The following is a 19,411-nucleotide window of genomic DNA, read 5'->3' as shown; positions in this document are numbered from 1 at the left end:
GACTCATGATAAGAAGAACACAAATTATTGTGAATTATTGTTCCACTGATTTCAGACCAAATGGTAGCATACAGGGGGACAGAAGTTTTGTAGGCAGCATTTTTAGGCACTGTGACCTGTTTTTACAGCTGAGCCCACATGATCCATTACAACCCATCATTCATAACTGCCAGAAGAGCCAATCAGAGAGAAAGGGGGACAGAGAATCAGAGGGCCAGAAGAGCCAATCAGAGAGAGAGAGGGACAGAGTGGGGACAGAGAATCAGAGGGCCAGAAGAGCCAATCAGAGGGGGACAGATCACAAGGGACTTGGAGAGTGTGTGTGCAAGAGAGAGAGTGGTAAGGAATGTGACAGTTAGCCCTGGGCAGGATGTCCATCTGCCCTGGGACCAGGAAAAACATCTGGAGGGGTCAGTAGTCCAATTGCTCAGCAAAACCTTCCATCAGAGAACACTTCACTTCCTTCATTTGGCTGAGGAATGTCAGACACAGTGGGCCTGCTGTTTTAATAGCAGCGCACCTGTTTGGATTCTCATAGCCTACTGGGTCAAGTGAGTTAACAGGGAATTGGGGGGGGGGGGGGTGACTCTGTTTGGAGCACATTTGCAGATGAAATGATGAAATGTGATACTCTATGAATGCTTTATGTAATATATAGAAGTAAGTTGTATGTGTTGGAGTGATTTAGTGTCCTTGACGGAACCTGCTGATATCTGAAGGAATCTCCTTTCAAACAATGAGATATTTACATCTCCGTTCGCTGAACAAAAGGAAAGGGACATCACAGGGTTTATCTCATAGCGCTGGGCCAACACAGACCAACCGGCTAAAGGAAAGCTCAGCTACAAACTAGAAAAGAATGTGTGGAATCAACCCTTATATTTGCCTAACAAAGTTACACCTGATTATTATAGTTATTTGACATATTTTAAGCTTTCATTGGCTCTAAGGTGGTGAGATTTGTTGGAGCGTTGCAGTTTTTAACGAACGTTTTCATGAACAACGAGAGATGGAATAATAACTTGCCTAATAAATATCTTCCATAGTTACAGGATCCTAAAATTAAGACCTAAAGATACATGTATTGTTGGAACTTTATGCAAATAAAAAGTTTAAAGAATGGCCTTTTAAATAAAATTTGTCTGCACACAGCTTTGAAAAAACAGTTCTGAACTTGTAAGCCAAAAGTAAAAACTCTAAAAGTAACTGGTGGGAGTACAGGCAGAGCTGCTGCTCTTGAGAAGCTGAGGTCATTGAGGATTGGGTGTGTGTAATCTGAGTGTGTGTAGTGTGTGGTAGTGTGTGTAGTGGGTGTGAGTTTAGTGTAGTGGGTGTGAGTGTGTGTAGTGTGTGGTAGTGTGTGTAGTGGGTGTGAGTTTAGTGTAGTGGGTGTGAGTGTGTGTAGTGTGAGTGTGTGTAGTGTGTGGTAGTGTGTGTAGTGGGTGTGAGTTTAGTGTAGTGGGTGTGAGTGTGTGTAGTGTGAGTGTGTGTAGTGTGTGTGGGTGTGTGTAGTGGGTGTGAGTTTAGTGTGTGGGTGTGTGTAGTGGGTGTGAGTGTGTGTAGTGTGTGTGGGTGTGTGTAGTGGGTGTGAGTTTAGTGTAGTGGGTATGAGTGTGTAGTGTGAGTGTGTGTAGTGTGTGTGGGTGTGTGTAGTGGGTGTGAGTTTAGTGTAGTGGGTGTGAGTGTGTGTAGTGTGTGTGGGTGTGTGTAGTGGGTGTGAGTTTAGTGTAGTGGGTGTGAGTGTGTAGTGTGAGTGTGCATGTGTGTGGCTACGGAGTGGCAAATTCTAGTGGAGCTGGAAAGAACAGATAGAACATGTACACAGACTTGCACATACATGCAGACACATGGATACAGACATGCAGACACACATACACTTTTTTACAGACATGCAGACACACATACACAGTCTGTGACAGTCTGTATATTCTGCATTGCTGAAACTGAAAATGTAAAACTATTGTTTTCACCAGCAACTAAATGTAGCACAAGAATTTTCTCAGCAGAAAAGTGTGGCTGTAAGCCGTGAGCTGCAGATGGCCTGTAAGAGTACACTCTGTTTATTTACAAAGCTCACCAAGAGGCCTGGAGATCATCTCATCATCTCGTTGGGCGGTTAGTTCATTTAACGGTTCAACAGGATACAGGCCTGGCCTCTCCATATGATTGTGAAAGTGTCACAATAATCAAGAAGCCATGTATTACCTCATACACAGGACAACAATATTATTCCGTCTTGTGGAGTTCCTGGGGGGAAAAGGGCCTTGCGTTCTCACCATGCGTCACATCACCAATATTTGTCCCAAATGTTGTTAATCAAAATAAGACTGACTGTTTGTTTGGCGATTAGTGCTATTGACATTCACAATTGCAATTAAGCTTTAAAGACAGAAATAGCAACATTTCAATAACAGTGAGATCATTTCTTAAATATCCTCACCTGTTTGTCCAGTACTGTAGAATTTTTATTTAAAATATTCCACCTTTTATCGAATTCCAGATAAAGAGCATATGTTCTATGTAACACATGTGTATTGACAGAGGTTATGTGTTACTGGGTTCCTGGGAGGTTGGGGTTGAGGCACTATAGGAACTTTCAGAGTCACTGAGTTTAGTTCAACCTCTTTCAAGCCATCAGAAACATGTCATCATACACCAGGAATAAGCAAACTGACTCTTGAAAAGAGAACTACCTGCCAGTGTAGTCCTTGTTCATCCTTTTCATGACTTTGTGTTGTTCTTCCTCCCGGCTGGCCTGGGATGCTGCTTTCTTCTCCAGGGACCTTCTCGGTTTCTTCTCCAAGGACTTCCTTTGTTTCTTTAGGGTGGCCTTCGGCACAGTAGCACTTACTGTTAATGCAGGCAAAAGGAAGGGTAAACGTGAGAGGGAGGCACTTTTTATCAAACAATGTCTGAATCCCTCCTGAGATTGGCTGTGTTTTCTCTCCAAGAAAAGCCCTTTCTTGGTGATAAGCCTGTGGTCAGATCCACTCCGATGTTTCTGTTGGCGCAGAAGAGCGAGAAGATGGTAGAGAGATACAGTTGCAAATGTTTGTAAATACTAGTGATCTAGTTTTATAACTGAATGTCCTAAAAAGGGTCTTAAAAGATAATCTTATTTTCAATAAGTCTTAATAATAAATGAAGTTTGTGTTTTTAACAAACAGCACAAACATTGTCAAATATTTATTGAACAATTGTTTATACAATACACTGTGTGCACAATTATTAGGCAAGAGAGTATTTTGACCATATCATTTTTATGCATATTTTCCAACTCCAAGCTGTATAAACTTGAATGATTATTGGATTTAAGCATCAGGTGATGTGTTATTTGTGTAATGAGGGAGGGTGTGGCCTAAAGAGATCAACACCCTATATGAAGGGGTGCATAATTATTAGGCAGCTTCTTTTCCTCAGGCAAAATCGGTTAGGAAATCTTTCAGAGGGATGCAGCACTCTTAAAATTGTGAAGATATTGGGGTGTGATCACAGAACCTTCAAATGTTTTGCTGTAAATAGTCAAAAGTAAAGTGTTGAGAAAACAAGATGCAAATGAACTGCCAAAGATTTGAGAAGAATCAAACGTGAAGCGACCAGGAACCCATTATCCTCCAGTGCTGTAATATTCCAGAACTGCAACCTACCTGCAGTGTCCAGAAGTACAATGAGGTCAGTACTCAGAGACACGGCCAAGGTGAGGAAGGCTGAAACCCGACCACCACTGAACAAGACACATAAGGTGAAACGTAAATACGGGGCCCAGAATTATCTGAAGACTGATTTTTCACAGGTTTCATGGACTGATGAGACGAGAGTGACTCTTGACGGACCGGATGGATGGGCCAGTGGCTGGATCAGTAACAGGCATAGAGCTCCACTTTGACTCAGCCGCCAGCAAGGTGGAGGTGGGGTACTGCTATGGGCTGGTATTATTAAAGATGAGCTAGTTGGACCTTTTTGGGTTGAAGATTCAAAATCAACTCCCAAGCCTACTGCCAGTTTGAAGAAGACACTTTCTTCAAGCAGTGGTACAATCTGCATCTTTCAAGAAGACCATGATTTTTATGCAGGAAAATTTTTATGCAAGTACTCCACTGTTTGGCTAGCCAGTAAAGGCCTTAAAGATGAAAGAATAATGACACGGCCCTCTTCCTCACCTGACCTAAACCCTATTGAAAGCTTGTGGGCCCTTCTTAAACAGGAGATTTAAGGTGAAGGAAAACAGTCCAGCTCTCTGAACAGTGTCTGGGAGGTTGTGGTTGCTGCTGCACTAAAAAGTTGATGATCAACACATTAAAAAACTGACCATGAATTGAAGACTTATGACTGTTATTGAAAAGAAGGGTGGCTATATTGGTCACTGAGTTTTTTTAAATGTCAGAAATGATTATTCTCACTTCAACATATAAATATAAACAAGTGAGATGGGAACATTTCTGTTTTTCAGTTAGTTGCATAATAATTCTGCACACTAATAGTTGCCCAGTAATTATGCACACATAGAAATTCTGCTAAGAATGCCAAAACTTCACTTTTACTCAAATTTCCAGGTTTGAGGTTTATTAACACTTTGGATTGACCGAGAGCACTGTAGCACTGTAATAGAATGAATCCTCAAAAATACAACTTGCCTAATAATTGTGCACACAGTGTAAAGGTAATTGATAGAATCCTTGTGTGGAGCTCTAGGAAGTCTTCTTCTTAGTAAAGAGAATAATCTGAGCTGGGTGTAGTTTTATCTTACACCCACACACAACCCCCCACCCCAATGGTTTTCACAATATAATTTTGTTGCAATATATGCCATGTGCCCTGATAAGTGCAACATGGTCTTCCTGAAAAAGACTTCAAATAAAGACTGAAGACTGAAAATCATTCCAAAGGGGTCTCTGAAGACATCAGTGCACAGTCAGGCACAGATAGTTTACAACTGGAAGGGATTCAGGCCAGGTGCTCCTCTCATGGGAGTTCTATGAAATGTTCTATGGACTATTCTTTCTCTACAAAGTTCTGTGAGGCATTCTGCAAAGATCAGTTAAATGCCAGAAGAACCTTAAAACGAATGACGGAGAACCTTGAGGTGACAAGAATCTGAAGGCAGAAGAAAGACACTGAATAAGGTGTTTTTGAGTTAACATGAAGGATACCATCCCTCCCATCCTCCCACAACCCCCTAAAAACATAATTTCTCCTATCAAGTTTCCTAAACACCACCTGGATGTTCAGCAACACTACTAGAACAATATTCTACATGAGTCAAAAGTCAAGATTTTTTAAATTTACAGTTGCAAGAAACAGTTTATTGATCCTTTGGCATGACCTCAATTTCTGAGTGTCATGGTTGGTCGGCCGGCTAGCAGGAGGGACACGCCCACTCTTGCTAGAGCTCAAACCTCTTACTTGCTCTGCTCACAATCTCCGGAATACTGATTAGGTTCACCTGTTCCCTAATTACTTCCGCCTTTATTTAAACCCACAGATCCCAGGAGACGGGGTTGCACATTAGTGGTCCTACGACACTTCAGTCAAGAAGAGTCTCTGTGTTTTCATTGAAGAAGATTATTATTTCTGTTTTGTGTTTTGTTCAGTGCTTCCATCATTGAAAGCCGATGGAGAATAAATAGCACTTTTTCGCAAACCCCGCCTCTCGCTTCCTCTGAGCCGCCAACGTCACAGACGTTGAGTCAGTGGTTCTTAATTTGTGTTCTGAACTTTTTCTACATGATAATAATAAATAGACAATAATAAACAGCATTGAATACTGTTTGCAAACAACACCCACATTTTTTTAATTGTCATATCTTTACTAAAGATACAGTTTAAATGGTCAAAGTCATTGATGGAAAAAATATGTAACCTTCCACAAGTCTGACCTCTTTAAAAGAGGGTAATTGGAGTCAGGTGTTTCCATCAGCTCAGTGAAATGCCATATAAAAAGCACAGTTTTGGTCTCCTTCTCTTCAGAAAAACAATTCTATTTCTATATTAAATATGGCACAATATGGCCTGATCAAATAAAATTTTAGAGCACCTCAGATTTAAAGTTGTTGATAAGACTGAAACCTGAAAGAAATGACAAACATAAAAAAATATTGCTGCCCATATTAAGTTGGCAAAGTACTGTCTAGTACATGTTCCATGGACATACGAGACAAAAAATACATTTTTTAGTAAATGTAATAAAAGACTGCATCGCCTCCCACCAAATATCAAAACCTTTTTCCAACAATGAAACAGGATGGTGGCAGTATAATGGTGTGGGGTTGCTTGGCTGGACACCAGCGATTTCCAAGCTGCATAAATTCTGCAGCAGACTGACAGGAATCTGTCTGTCATCTAAAATACAAACATGACTTAGGGCCAGGCAGCATGACAATGACCCAAAACATAGCAGTTATTCAACAACAGAGTGACTCAAAGAAAAGGAATTCTGTATTGCAGAAAAGTGAAGAAGAAGAAAAGGATGTCAGTGAGCTGTGAACTCTGTCCCGCTATGGTGTGGTTGGAAGAATATCAAAATAGCAGGCCATTTCAAAAGGGTAGCGGTATATGGCAAAGAACCCCCAGCTATGTAGGACCATGTGAGCACCTACAGAATGTGTTGGGTTGAAAGTACTGTCCACACTGGAGGGAATACGAGTATATATATATATATATATATGTAAAGACCTAAATTACAGTAAGATCGTAGTTTACTGACATCCAGGTCATTTCAAAGGTCTCAGGTCTCACAATCGTTTTCTTTCTTGAACTGAAACAGCCTTGTGCTCAAATTTACTTCTCGCAACTGTACTAAAGGCTCTATCTATTAAACACTCAGGGTGTATGGTAGAGTAAAGCAAGAACAGGTGATTAGATTCCCTTATGTACGCAGAGAGTGATTTTAATTTGTATTGACTGCCCTCACTGTGATCTGAACTATGGTTTTGTTCCTGTTATGTCAGTTATGACTGGAATTTGGGTAGAACTTTCTGATTGAAAATCAGCGTAGAAGGGCTGTTTTTATCAAAGGGATCTACAGTTCCTTCTGTGTGTCCTTACATGAAAAGTACATTGACCTGGGTCTGAAAGCACCTGTTGACCTGGGTCTAAAAGTACACGTTAACCTGGGTCTGAAAGCACACGTTGAGCTGGGTCTGAAAGTACACGTTGACCTGGGTATGAAAGTACACGTTAACCTGGGTTTGAGAGTCCATGTTGACCTGGGTCTGAAAGTACACGTTAACCTGGGTTTGAGAGTCCCCGTTGACCTGGGTCTGAAAGTACACGTTGACCTGGGTTTGAGAGTCCCCGTTGACCTGGGTCTGAAAGTACACGTTGACCTGGGTCTGAAAGTACACGTTAACCTGGGTCTGAAAGTACATGTTGACCTGGGTCTGAAAGTACACATTAACTTGGGTTTGAGAGTCCACATTGACCTGGGTCTGAAAGTACATGTTGACCTGGGTCTGAAAGCACTTGTTGACCTGGGTCTGAAAGCACATGTTAACCTGGGTCTGAAAGCACATGTTAACCTGGGTCTGAAGAACTTAGCTTGTTAGTGATAAACTATATGCAAAGATGTCAAAGCCAATGGAATGATGTCAAAGCCAACGTAAAGATGTCATTGTCTGGCTTCCTATTGGATGCTTTGAAAAGGCTGAAACACGGCAGTCTTTGATCATAATGCAGAAGGCACAAACCAGTCTACACAAGCAACCGTTTCAAACAAATGCCTTTTTGAATGCGCCTCTTTGAAAAAAAAGTTCAAATCAAATGTTTGCATCCGTTTTCTTTTGTTGTTTTTTTAACATGTAGATGCATGCCTACCCCATTTCATCCCATTCTCAGCGGTGCATCACAAGAGTCCGTCTACAGCTGGCTTTTTGTATTTTAGTAATCTCCACTTCTGACTTTACAGACCCCTGCCAATGATTTATCCCTTTATTTAAAACTTTTCTTTGAAAATTTGCTCTAAAGGTGATTCAGTTACAGGGACAAATTGTTCTTGGCACTTCATGTTTGGCACATGGATGAATAAAACAACAAATGTGATGTTGTCACCACTTTCACAGGACATGTGAAGCCTTTCCTCTGTATCTCTGAATTCCAGTCATGCTGTAACAAATCTAAGATGAACATGATTGTGTCCAGATCTCCTTCTATCCGCTAACCCTCCACGCATGCTCTGGGCACAATTATGGTAACAATGCCATTTTTATGGACTAATAAGTGTTTGGTTTTTTTGTTCTTTTTAGATTTTTGATTCTGATTTTTGTCACTAGTTTTGTTTTTGCTGTACAATGGGGAGTCCAGTGCAAAAACTGGAATATATTATTTCCTCCAAAACACCAACTGTAACACATTATATCCCCCAAAACACCAACCATAATACATTCATTCCCCCCAAAAGCCCACTCCCACCCCACCTCAGCTCTGTAGGCAAAATTCTTCAATACTGCTGCCAGCACTCAGAATAGGAACCGTAGTAAATGCTGGAAGTTAATCCCTCTTCTCTGCTCCACCACAAAAGATTGATTTGCTTAGGGAAGTAATCTCAGGGGGAGGTATGGAAACCAGATAACGAACAAAGAGCAGGAATGGTGTGATGGTGCTGTCCATCCATAAGAGCTGCATACTTGTAGGGCATCAGGAATTGAGTTTTCCCCAAGCACTGGCTGTATGTAAACACATCGCCCACGATGCCCATATATCCTTCAGAAGTGTATGAACTACTGGGTATGGAGGTTTTGGAGGAACGGCACTTTGATGTATTGTACTACAAGCCACAGGATTTAACCCCCTGCTGGTCATATGCTGAAGGTAATGTATGCACAGTGAAAGCCAATATCAGCTACAAGTACAAGCTCAGCAGGCCAATACTGGCTCATATTTGTCATACCTGTAATACTTGTATTTGTAACGTTTGTGTTTTGTTTAATAACTCTTGGTTCTGAACATTTTTCAAGCTGATTTTGTATGCATTTCCAAACCTGTCTAGTGTGATTTCCTGATTTTCCCCCCAATTGTCTCTTAACCTTTAGAACTCTGATTTCAGAAACAAAAATGCAAACTTTAGAAGCATAACTCATTTTCTCATTGATCGTTATCTTCTGTTTCCACTGATGTCATGACAACAGTCACATCAAGTGTTTAATGTCATGTTCAAGGGCTTTTTCATGTTAAGGAAGATTTGTAACTTTTGTAAAAGTGAATCTGGCAGCACAGAAGGTAAGAAACAAGTTAGAGTGGTAATCGAGTCAGAGCTAATCGGAGTTCTGATCAAAATTTCTTCAGTGTTGGCCTTGGTAAACAATTCTTTAGTCTCAGACAGACAAGTTCTTGCACGAAACCCATGATGCTGATTTACAAAGCAGAGGCAGTTTACCCAAGTCAACAGACACTCACTGTATGAAACCGACACTGTGTAGATGGGAATCCCAGTTCACTGTAGTTTTACAGCCCTGTTAGAAACCCTGTTAGACCCATACTCAACAAGCTGTTATAGACATGCTGTTGACAATATTCTGTAACTGGAATTTAACTGTATTTTGGTTAGGCTTAGGGTCAGGGTCAGGGCCAGGGTGAGGGTTAGTATTAGATTATGGGTTGAGGTTAAGATTGGGGTTAGGATTAGATTTTCGGTTGAGGTTAAGGTTAGTTTGGTTGTTTTGAGGTCTGAATGCTAGCGTCTGTTCCACTTGTGAGTAAACTTGACTGTATCCAAATTCTGTCTGATTCAATACTGGCAATATTACAGAAATTCTGTTGAGTTTATTGAGCTTGTTAATCAATTATGAAGGATCTCTCAAAATAATGTGTTGTGGAAAACGCTTCAGATGAAGTCATTTTCACAGAAACATAGAAACTGCAAATCCAATGTTTTCCTGGAATCATTCTATCTCTTTTTAAGTCTTTTTAAGACTATCCACAAAGAACCTGCAGGATTCTCCCAGATCTTAACCCTGAAACTGAATCAACATACATGATGAGGTGAACGAGACTGTGGATGGACCATCTGAGAGTCCCTTCATGTGACAAATACATCACAGTGGGGTAGCACTGGCACGTTCATGGCATGAGTAACATGTTTTAGGCTCCTGAGCCTTTCCTTCTTCCCGTCCTGGAAATTTCCCAGGGAAATGCATGTCCAGCCCAGTGTCGTTTTTCCACTTTTAGCATTTGGTCTGTGAACTGCCTCACGCAAGCAGGCCTACGAATAATAAAATGAGATCAAATGATCAAGATCAAATGAAAGAAGTGAACTCTCTTGGAGAGTAATGAAAAGTGTTTCGTAATAAGAGGAATGATAAGTTTAACTGAACCATGTCATAATTACAACAGTCTTATTATATATATATATATATATATATTACAGTAAAACAAATTTATCTTCCCTTAGTTTTGCTGGAATTATAGGCTGGCTGGACGAATACACTGATACCACGAAGCCATACATCTGTTTCTGTGAAGAAAGCAGTATTACAACTAGAACATGGGTGAGGTTACACCTCTCTTCACCCTCTCTCTCTACCTCTCTCTCTCTCTATCTCTCTCTTCATTTTTTTCTCACTCTCTACCTCTCTCTCACTACAAGAAAACCTCCCTTGAGCTCCCCTACGACCTGAATGAGTCCTACTACTACACGAGTCTAAAAGAGCAAGGGACATTAACTACATTACCTAGCCTCCTGTGCCAACCCCACCTGCCCCCTTCCTTACTAGCAGGACTGATGTCAACAGGCCCTTCAAAAGCCAGAAGGTGTGGAGGGCGCCAAGGCATGGACTAGTATCACCCCCCACCCTAAAATGCTAACGTGATCTTTACAGACATTATCAAGAGTTTTGGACCATGTGCCCTTTCATGCATGCGATCTTTGGACCATGTGCTCATCTGGCTCTTGTGTTTCTTTCTCTCTATCCTTTGTCACAGGTGGTTTGTGCCATCAGTCATCGCGGACGATCGTGCCAGCCGACGGCCCAAAGGTCGGACTTTCCTTTGCTAAGCAGCGCATCACAACACCCTGGACGTTCCCGCGGACTTGCATCTCGTATTTGTTGTTTGATTGTTTGTTTCGTGTTGCCTACTCGTTTAACTTGGCTTTGTCTTTGGAATCTGATTTGGTTCGTGAATTTAGCTAGGCCGCTATGTGTGTAGTCCTGTGTTTGCTGTTTGGTTTATCTACTTGGATTCAGAGCAGGTTAGTGTGTGTGTGCACCTACATTGCCCACCACATAGGTTTGTGCATGTTTGTCTAGACACGATAGGAAAGTGGGCGGGTGCCAACCCCTATATTTTTGCATAGTTTAGACTAGTGTAATCAGATAATTTTTGTTTTGCGCTCTATGATAAGATTAGACAAGACACTTAAAAACCAAACCAGCTCCTCCTCCTCCCTTGCCTAGACAGCATAAGCTCTCTTAAAATGTGAGTGTAACAGACCATGTGTTTCACATCCTCTATTATCATCCCAGTGCCCAGAAATAAGGACAGCAGGACTGCCGGCAAGTTCCCCTGACATGACATGAAGGCCATTGTAGCATTAATCCTGGCCTGACTGAAAGCTCTCACATATCTCTAAATGGACAGCCTGCAGTAGAGAGCAACAGGTCTCCTGATGACACAGTAAAGCTGGCCCTGCACTTCACACTAAAGCATCTTGACCATCTGGATACCTATAAAGCCACTCAACTATCTGTGCCAGATTTCATCTGACAGTAGATCACAGATTTCCTGACAGACACGGCACAGCAGGTGCAGATGCAACACATATCAGACCCCCTGACTCTCAGTACTGGTGAAATGCTGTATGTTCTTCATCTTCTCTTTAGTCTTTTAACCAATAACTGCATCTCCAAAACACCTTCTGTGAAGACTGTGAAGTTTTTACAGATGACACCACTGTGGTCAAACTTGAAACCAGCAGTGATGAGCCATGCAGGTAGTGTTCTGGTGCATCTCCAACCACTCTAAAGATCTTTAAAGACTGCGGAGATCACTGGAAACTATCCTCACCTCCTCTACAACCATTTACCATTTTACTGTGCTCGTCCACCTTACAGAAATGAGTCAAACCACAGTAGAGATAATTATCAGATGTAATTTCCCAACACTTTAGGATATATATATATATATATATCCTCTTTAGTACAAGACTTATGGCCATCGCATTTTTTTCCCCAAGGCTGGTTCTCTCGTTAACCACAGTAGACACTGTGTGCTTCATCCTATAACCCACCATTCAGCATAAATGTAAGACAGCAGTACTCCAGTACAGTACTCCAGTGCTTTGCACCACTCAAATGTATCATCTGTACTTTAATCTACTAGATAGAAGTATATAAGTACAAATTAATATTCACCTGATAACGCACTGTAATGGATATAACATTGCATCATGTATCTCCAGACTTTACTCATTTATACATGCATGTTGATTGTTAATTTATATCTATATAAATTATACCTCTACCCTTTAGGCCTTATTTTAATATACCTGTATTTTACTTTAATTAAATTTGGTTTGTTCCATATCCTGTTTGCTTTGTATATCTGTAAATTGTCCAGTGTTATCAGTTATCAGTTACATGCACACTCAGCAAGGCAAATTTCTCACATGTGTAACATACCTGCCAAATAAAACTCACTGTGACCCTATGTCCAATAAGCTATTGTTCAAAATATGCTGCTTATGTTACTTGCTAAATACCTCACCTCATAATCAATGTAATTTAATGTATCTGTCACATCTTCTGGTCACACATCGTTTGTCGAACACTCGTGTACTTGCATGTGTGCCAAGAGCAAGCAGAGCGGAGGTGCCAAAGAAAAACTGTTCAGTGACAATAGTTACCAGTGCAGCTGGGCTCAGTGAGCGTTTACTGTTCTTTCCAAGAGCCAGATGTACAAGCTTAGTGCTCCACTGTGCTGGGGAGACTTCCAAGAAGTGACAGACTGAAGCCAAGCATGCTGTGGAATGAATGTGCTCCCACTAAACGGTTCCTTTGTGCCATATTTTAGAAAATGAGACAGTTCTTCAAGACAGCTTTGATGAAAGAGTCAGGAAAAGAGAGCCTGGATCAAGCATTTGGTGTTCGAGAAAATTGCATAATAATACTGTGCACCCAAAGATACCCAGCGAGCTCCACGGAAAAGAGTCTTTATGCAAATCAATGGGCTACATAATTATATCCTTGCTTCAAATAGGGAAAAAAACCCTTAAGAACACTAAGTTCTCTTTCCTCCATCTTTTAACTATTGCATTCCACTCAGAAGGGTCAGAGTATTAGCGTTCAGAGCATTATGGAGCTCAGTTTATAGAAGCTAGCTTTGTTTTTTTTTGTGTCTGACAAAGCCAGCTTTTCAAATAAAAGTTCAATAATTTTGGAAAAAAAGAATGTAATAATAAAAGTAACAAAAATGTAAAGATTTTAAAAAGTTTAGTTACCTTTCAGTGTAACATGGGCAATCAATGAAACCATTGATGGAAATGGGTAAATATTGTACTACCAGAGAGTTCATTGACAGGCCACGACCATACAGTCTTCAGAACTAAAAGCCTGCATGTCTTGGACATGCTACTCACAGTACATCTGAAAGGCTTAACATACATAAAACCTACATAATACATAAATGACATAACACTAAAACACAAAAAGCTGAAAGGCCTCTATGGTTCTAGCACTCCATGTTGTGATCTCTTCATCTTATTAGCCAATGGGGTTTCTTTTGATTTTTTCTTTTATGAGTTTTATGGTTTTACCGTTCCAGGTAAAATTTCGGAATACATCATTCTCTAATGACTTACCAAAAAAGATTTAGTCAGACTTAAGAGAAGTAATTATGTTAAGACGGAAGCACTGGACAATGCGGGTTATGATTCAGCAGTTATCTGAGATTTGTGTTGCAGCAGTATTGCTCATGCATAACACAGTCTAGACTTATCCTGTTTGGGAAATGAAAAAGGAGTTTTTATATAAACCAGATGTGTACACCAGTCACTTGTAGGTGTTTGGCTTGAGTATCTGGCCCAGTTGTGTGTTCATCCCCTACTCAGTGCATCCTCACTGTGTAAATCACTGTGAAATTCCCATCAGTACTTCAGCTTCACACACACACACACACACTACCCTGATGCTATCGTGCCAGTGTGAAGGCTGTATTCAAAACTGCCACCACCCAATTCATATCTAATAGCTTGATAGGTCACCTTTTCTTCTCCCAAAGACTGTCACTACATATTAAGAAAAATTTACATCGCAATAAAAATAAAATAAGGTAAAATTAAATGTTTACAAAGCAAAAACAAATACATTTTGGAAACTGCAAATGAAGCTTAGGTGAAATCACAGCTCAAAAACAAGTAAGGCTTGGTAAAGTAATAGCAAACAACTGTTACCTCAAAGGAAGCCAGTTTTACACTGTAAAGAGTCAAGCCATCACATTTGCAATGCTGCAAATTTCAGCATTCCTACAGCATGTTTTGTATGTACTGTGTAGGCCTCCTGAGTAAAAATGAACGTCCCCATCGGGCACCAGACACTCTTTAGAGCATTCTTCCCCTCTCCTCAGAGTGCACGTCGGAGTGAAAGCTTTCCAGGACACCAGACCCCGACACAAAGAGTGCACTTCATAAATCCAACTCATCAGTGTTTATGATGCATCAGCAAGTGGTATGGAGTTCAGATAGCCACACAAATGTTATTATTTCACTCTTTCAGACTCCAGATTCCTTCTCAGACTCTTTTGGTTTTTCTTGGTCTCATTCTCTTCTCCCTCTCTCTCTCTCTCTCTCTCTCTCTCTCTCTCTCTCCCTCTCTCTCTCTCTCTGTCTCTCTCTCTCTCTCGCTCTCTCTCTCTCTCTCTCTCTCAAAAAACAGCCTGTCTTTCTGCTTCCTGTATACAGGAAAGAGCGGCTGGAGAGGTGACACAGATTGCGCAGACGTTGGAACAATGCAGGTTTTGTGTGTGCTCCTGTGTGTTTATCCACGCGTGACACTCTCCATGCCCCGCTGGGTACATTCTGAACACCCTGCCACAGCACTGCGGTGTGATTAGGACCCTCACTATTGTGCTAGTCTGTTGTGATAACCTCTCTCTCGCTCACACTCTGCTATTACAGTTAGACAGTGCTGCTACACAACTGTCATGTTGGCTGAAGTGCAGTACATTTTGTTCTGGTTTGAACTCAATTGTAGGGTAAGTAACCAGATTACTCAACAGCAAGGGGACACACAGGCTGTGCATGTGAGCGCACAAAATAGAGCCTAATGGGTCTTTTTTATTAAGCAGCAATGAAACAGGGTATATGCCAAGATCCTGGCATGAACACATATATTCATCCGTTGGCAGGAAGCAGAGTTTATTAAAACCGTTAGTACGCTGGCTGCTTATACGTCCAATATGAAATAGGTTCCCTAGGCAAAAAAGGTCTTAAAGGTTTTTGCTACTGTAATCCTCCCAGATGCAAGATAAATTACATCATACGTTTGTTATTGTAATCGTGGGCTGTTCTGTGTCGAGAAGACATTGTATGTACATCACACTCACTGACTTTGTGGTTCTTTCCATTTTCAAGTTTCAAGTTTCTTGGGAACTCATTGTGATTTTTAATAAGTGCACTCACTAAGCACATGTTAAGCACAGATTGAACATAGTCCTAAACTGAAATCTTATTAGTAATAAATCACTTTGATTGGATCTAATTTACTGTTAAGACTCAGATCTTTATTCTTTACTCAACTGCAAACATTTTTTAAAGAGTTGTTGTTTCATGTTTGTACATTCTCTTCTACTTGTTGTCTCATGTTTATGGTGGAGGAGGTTGAACTCCATCTCCTTGACTCCTGTAGTCTCCAGAATTCACATGGCTGAGGCAGGGGGATGTTGGGACACTCTGGGTCCATTACACCACTGATGGTAGGAAATTCCCTTCTAGTTCCAGCTATGAAATGTTTGAAAAGGCAGTATGTCTGCAAACTTGCAAAGGTTCCAAAGATTTGAGATCACCTTCCTCGCTCTGCATGAAAAGTTAGGCAGACACAAGAACCAAATGTTTCAGCTAACGTCCTGCCCGACAATATTCACTTTTCGACATCCAGAGAAAATCCAGAGTTGTTGTTATTAATTTGCTGCAGTTAAATCTATGTTTTCATTCTTCTTCAGGGCTGATCACCAGTGTTATGCTTCTACACTGCACTTGTATTTCCAATCCCAATTCCATCATTTCTGATGACAGAGGATTATTAACCCTGAAAGAAAGACTTCACCTGGACCAGCTAATCTATATGTTAGTCAACTTATGAACCCTATGTGTTATCAACAAAAACTTGGGAAGAAACTAATTGCACAAACTAGAAAGTATGGTCTGTACATGGAGGTGAGAGTCTCTCTAGAGCTTTTAGCATGTGTGAATTTTCTCAGTAATAGCAAAGGGTTTGTACAAAAGACCTGCTGCTCCTGATTACTGACAACTTTCAGGGGAATCTGAGAACCTCTCTGACGCACTCCAGTAAGGAGCAAAAAAAGATTCAGTTACACAACCTCATTTGTGTTACAAAGCCGCACACCAACTATTTCTGTGTGTTTTGTCAGACTGACCCAGTCAGTGCAACTAGGATAGCTCTTGTTCTTTTCTTGCACGTGCACACACACACACACACACACATACGCATGCCTACACACACACACACACACACACACACACACACACACACACAAACAAATCAAAGCCATTCCTCTGCCATCAACATTGTCCTATTCAATGTCTGACACAAAGCAGAGATGCTATTTCCCAGAGGCGTGTACATTCATTTAAATTCATGACAAAATGCAGGATGGATATGAAGAGAATATGGAAACAAAATTATAAGCAAGAAAAGTGAACCAAGATGGCAGTTCTGTAAAGACATAAAGAAAGGTTTAATCCAAATAATGAAAGAAAAAAGTGAAGTGACCCATTTTTAAATGTTTTTCATCAGCCACAGGTGTAAAAATGCAGAAGGTCCTACCAGGATTCATTCAAATCCAGTTGATGTGACTAATCAATTTTACCTGTCTTGAGCTGTTTAGCAAATCCAGGTGTTGAAACCAATTCCAACTTTTACTTTCTGAATCTGATCTATTCTCTGCTGTTCTCAGTTCTCCATTACACCATTTTTTGCAGTTACATCTGGAACGTATCAAACATAAACTCTTTTTTCTGCAACACAAATCAAGTATTTTACTAAAATTCCCTTGTTTTACATGTGCAGATCACACCTTTCTGAAGGCAAAACTGTAAAAGGGGACAGAAGTCACATCGTCTAGGCTCTGTATATAGGGTTCTGTGTTCCCTTTGTTTTTTCGTTTGCAGGCCAGATTCCCATTGCAGTGGATCGAAAAGAGGCATGTAGGAACCATGGACAACACAGAGGATGGTGAGAGGAGGGCAGAGCGTGAAAACTCATCCCAGAGTGGGAAGACTCGGACAAGACTCACCTTGGGACAAGCCTAGGACCTCTAGAAAGTTGGACTAGACATTAATTGCTTATTTTTTCATTTCTTTATCTATTTTTCGCTTTAAATTGTTATTATTGTGGTGTCCATTGTTGGACAGAGGAGGATGGGCCCCCCCCTTTGACTTTTGGTTCCTCGCAAGGTTTCTTACTCATGTCCTAGGGAGTTTTTCCTTGTCACTGGCTTGCTCACTGGGGGCTTGGACTTGGACATCTGTAAAGCTGCTTTATGGCAACATCTGTTGTAAAAAGCACTGTATAAATAAATTTTGATTTTTTGATTTTGAATATAGTACATGAGCTAAGAGAGAAGTTTCAGATGTGGTCTTTGTCCAAAATGTATTGCATCACTCCAGTTTGTTCAATTTTTTCATGTGTTTGTGGTTAAGACCTACGAACAACCTCTGACCAGGGACACGTTGAATTGGGCAATAAATACTGCTGGCATATTATTAAACTCCTGGTGACCTCTCTAACACTTCTCCATTAAATGACAAAAAGAAGATTTAATAACCACCCAAAAGGTCCTTGCTGTGTTTATCTGCAGACACAGAGATGACCTGGCAGCTTGTCTGAGCTGGCTGACACTAATCAGTCTGGCCACATCAGTTCTTCTGAGACTGAGAACCGGACATGGCTTTGGTGCACAGAGTATGTCCAGTTAGCCACGTGCAAGACTAAAACCCTGCTGAGTTTATAGCGAAATAGTGTTACATTAGGAAGAAACACAAAGAGCTATATAATACAATTTATTGCCCTCTTTATATCTTATGAATATTTGCGTTTCTTGTTTTCAATAAAATGTTCTAGAATTGGCTTGTTACATCTGTTATTTGTCTCACAGCTGTTTTTTTACAAGTTATCTAACAATAGTTCACTTTAAGCACTGCTATAAAATACTGCCATAAATACTGCCATTTACAAAAATGTACCATGTAGAAATATACACAACATGTAATCAGTAATGTGAAACACTATAGTTACTGTCAATTAATTATTACACGCCAATAGGAAGCTTAAAGATTAAAAAAAACGTAACTTCAAAAAAATAGACACCCTGTTGTTTTAGACTACAACATCCCACATGTGTTTTGCATGAAGTAAAGCACATGTGCTCTTCTGATATCACTTATTGAAATCTTGCTTAAGACAATAATTATTGCTGCATTTTTCAAAAGCACATGTGAACTCATAATGATCACATATTGTGTTGTATTCTGTAGGACATTAAGTAAACAGTTATTATAATAACAGGAAGTGCAGATCTGTGGTTTCATGGTGACATCACAAGACCTTAGGGCTTAAATTTGACAGAATTCATCAGGCCCCATTTAAACCAGACGCTCCGGTCATTATAATAAAATAATGAATGCATTGATATCCATGGAAGTGTAGATGTTGAATAACAAAGAACTCCTGTTAGTCTGTTTGGAACCATGACTGGGTACGTACCTGGTAAAGCCTGATTCCAAACCTCCATAAGTGGCCATGAGTATGTTAGAAGCCAAAGGCCTAGCTGAATGTAGGCTTCTCTTTAAACTCTAATCATTTCTCTGTCTATGATCAGAGGCTGAAATTGTTTTTCCCTTTCAATGAAAATTCTGCAGTACATTTCAAAGCTGTGAAAATTGTTGATAAAACTTTTACTTTTAGTTTTTAGTTTTTCTTGATTGCTTTCACCATATTGCATATATTGTTCATATGCAGTTCTTAGTACTTATATGCAGTAGCAAAAAGGCAAAATGCTCACATTAAAAAAAGAAAAAAATAGCTGGATTAAGTGGTAGACGAAGTGTTGAGAAAAGGAAACCATTTTAATCAGAGTGGAAGAGGATGAGGAAGAGTTCTAAAGTTCAGACCTAAAGAATCTGCCCACAGCTTGCTGTGTAGTCTGAGTAGTCTGAGTTCTGGTACAGCTAGTGATCCTTTCAGTT

The 19,411-nt window shown here is 40.4% G+C and overlaps 2 long non-coding RNA genes across 2 annotated transcripts in view; both read left to right on the top strand.

The window, feature by feature from the left end:
- LOC145653165 (uncharacterized) overlaps window positions 1–12,576 on the top strand; it is a 14,700-nt gene extending 2,124 nt beyond the window's left edge. Inside the window, exons 2-3 of the long non-coding RNA XR_014119485.1 lie at window positions 10,385–10,481; window positions 10,915–12,576. This is a non-coding gene — a long non-coding RNA (uncharacterized LOC145653165). The remainder of the gene's footprint in view (window positions 1–10,384; window positions 10,482–10,914) is intronic.
- Window positions 12,577–15,871: 3,295 nt separating this feature from the next.
- LOC145653168 (uncharacterized) lies at window positions 15,872–18,210 on the top strand. The gene is made up of 3 exons (XR_014119496.1): window positions 15,872–15,900; window positions 16,147–16,270; window positions 17,336–18,210. It is a non-coding gene; the product is annotated as an uncharacterized LOC145653168 (long non-coding RNA).
- The last annotated feature ends 1,201 nt before the right edge of the window (window positions 18,211–19,411 follow it).

Source organism: Electrophorus electricus, chromosome 23 (assembly GCF_041902795.1).
Source record: "Electrophorus electricus isolate QZ-2024a chromosome 23, ASM4190279v1, whole genome shotgun sequence".
NCBI lineage: Eukaryota > Metazoa > Chordata > Actinopteri > Gymnotiformes > Gymnotidae > Electrophorus > Electrophorus electricus.
The sequence above is the reverse complement of the archived record's forward strand: the minus strand, read 5'-3'. Positions and strand labels throughout refer to the sequence as shown.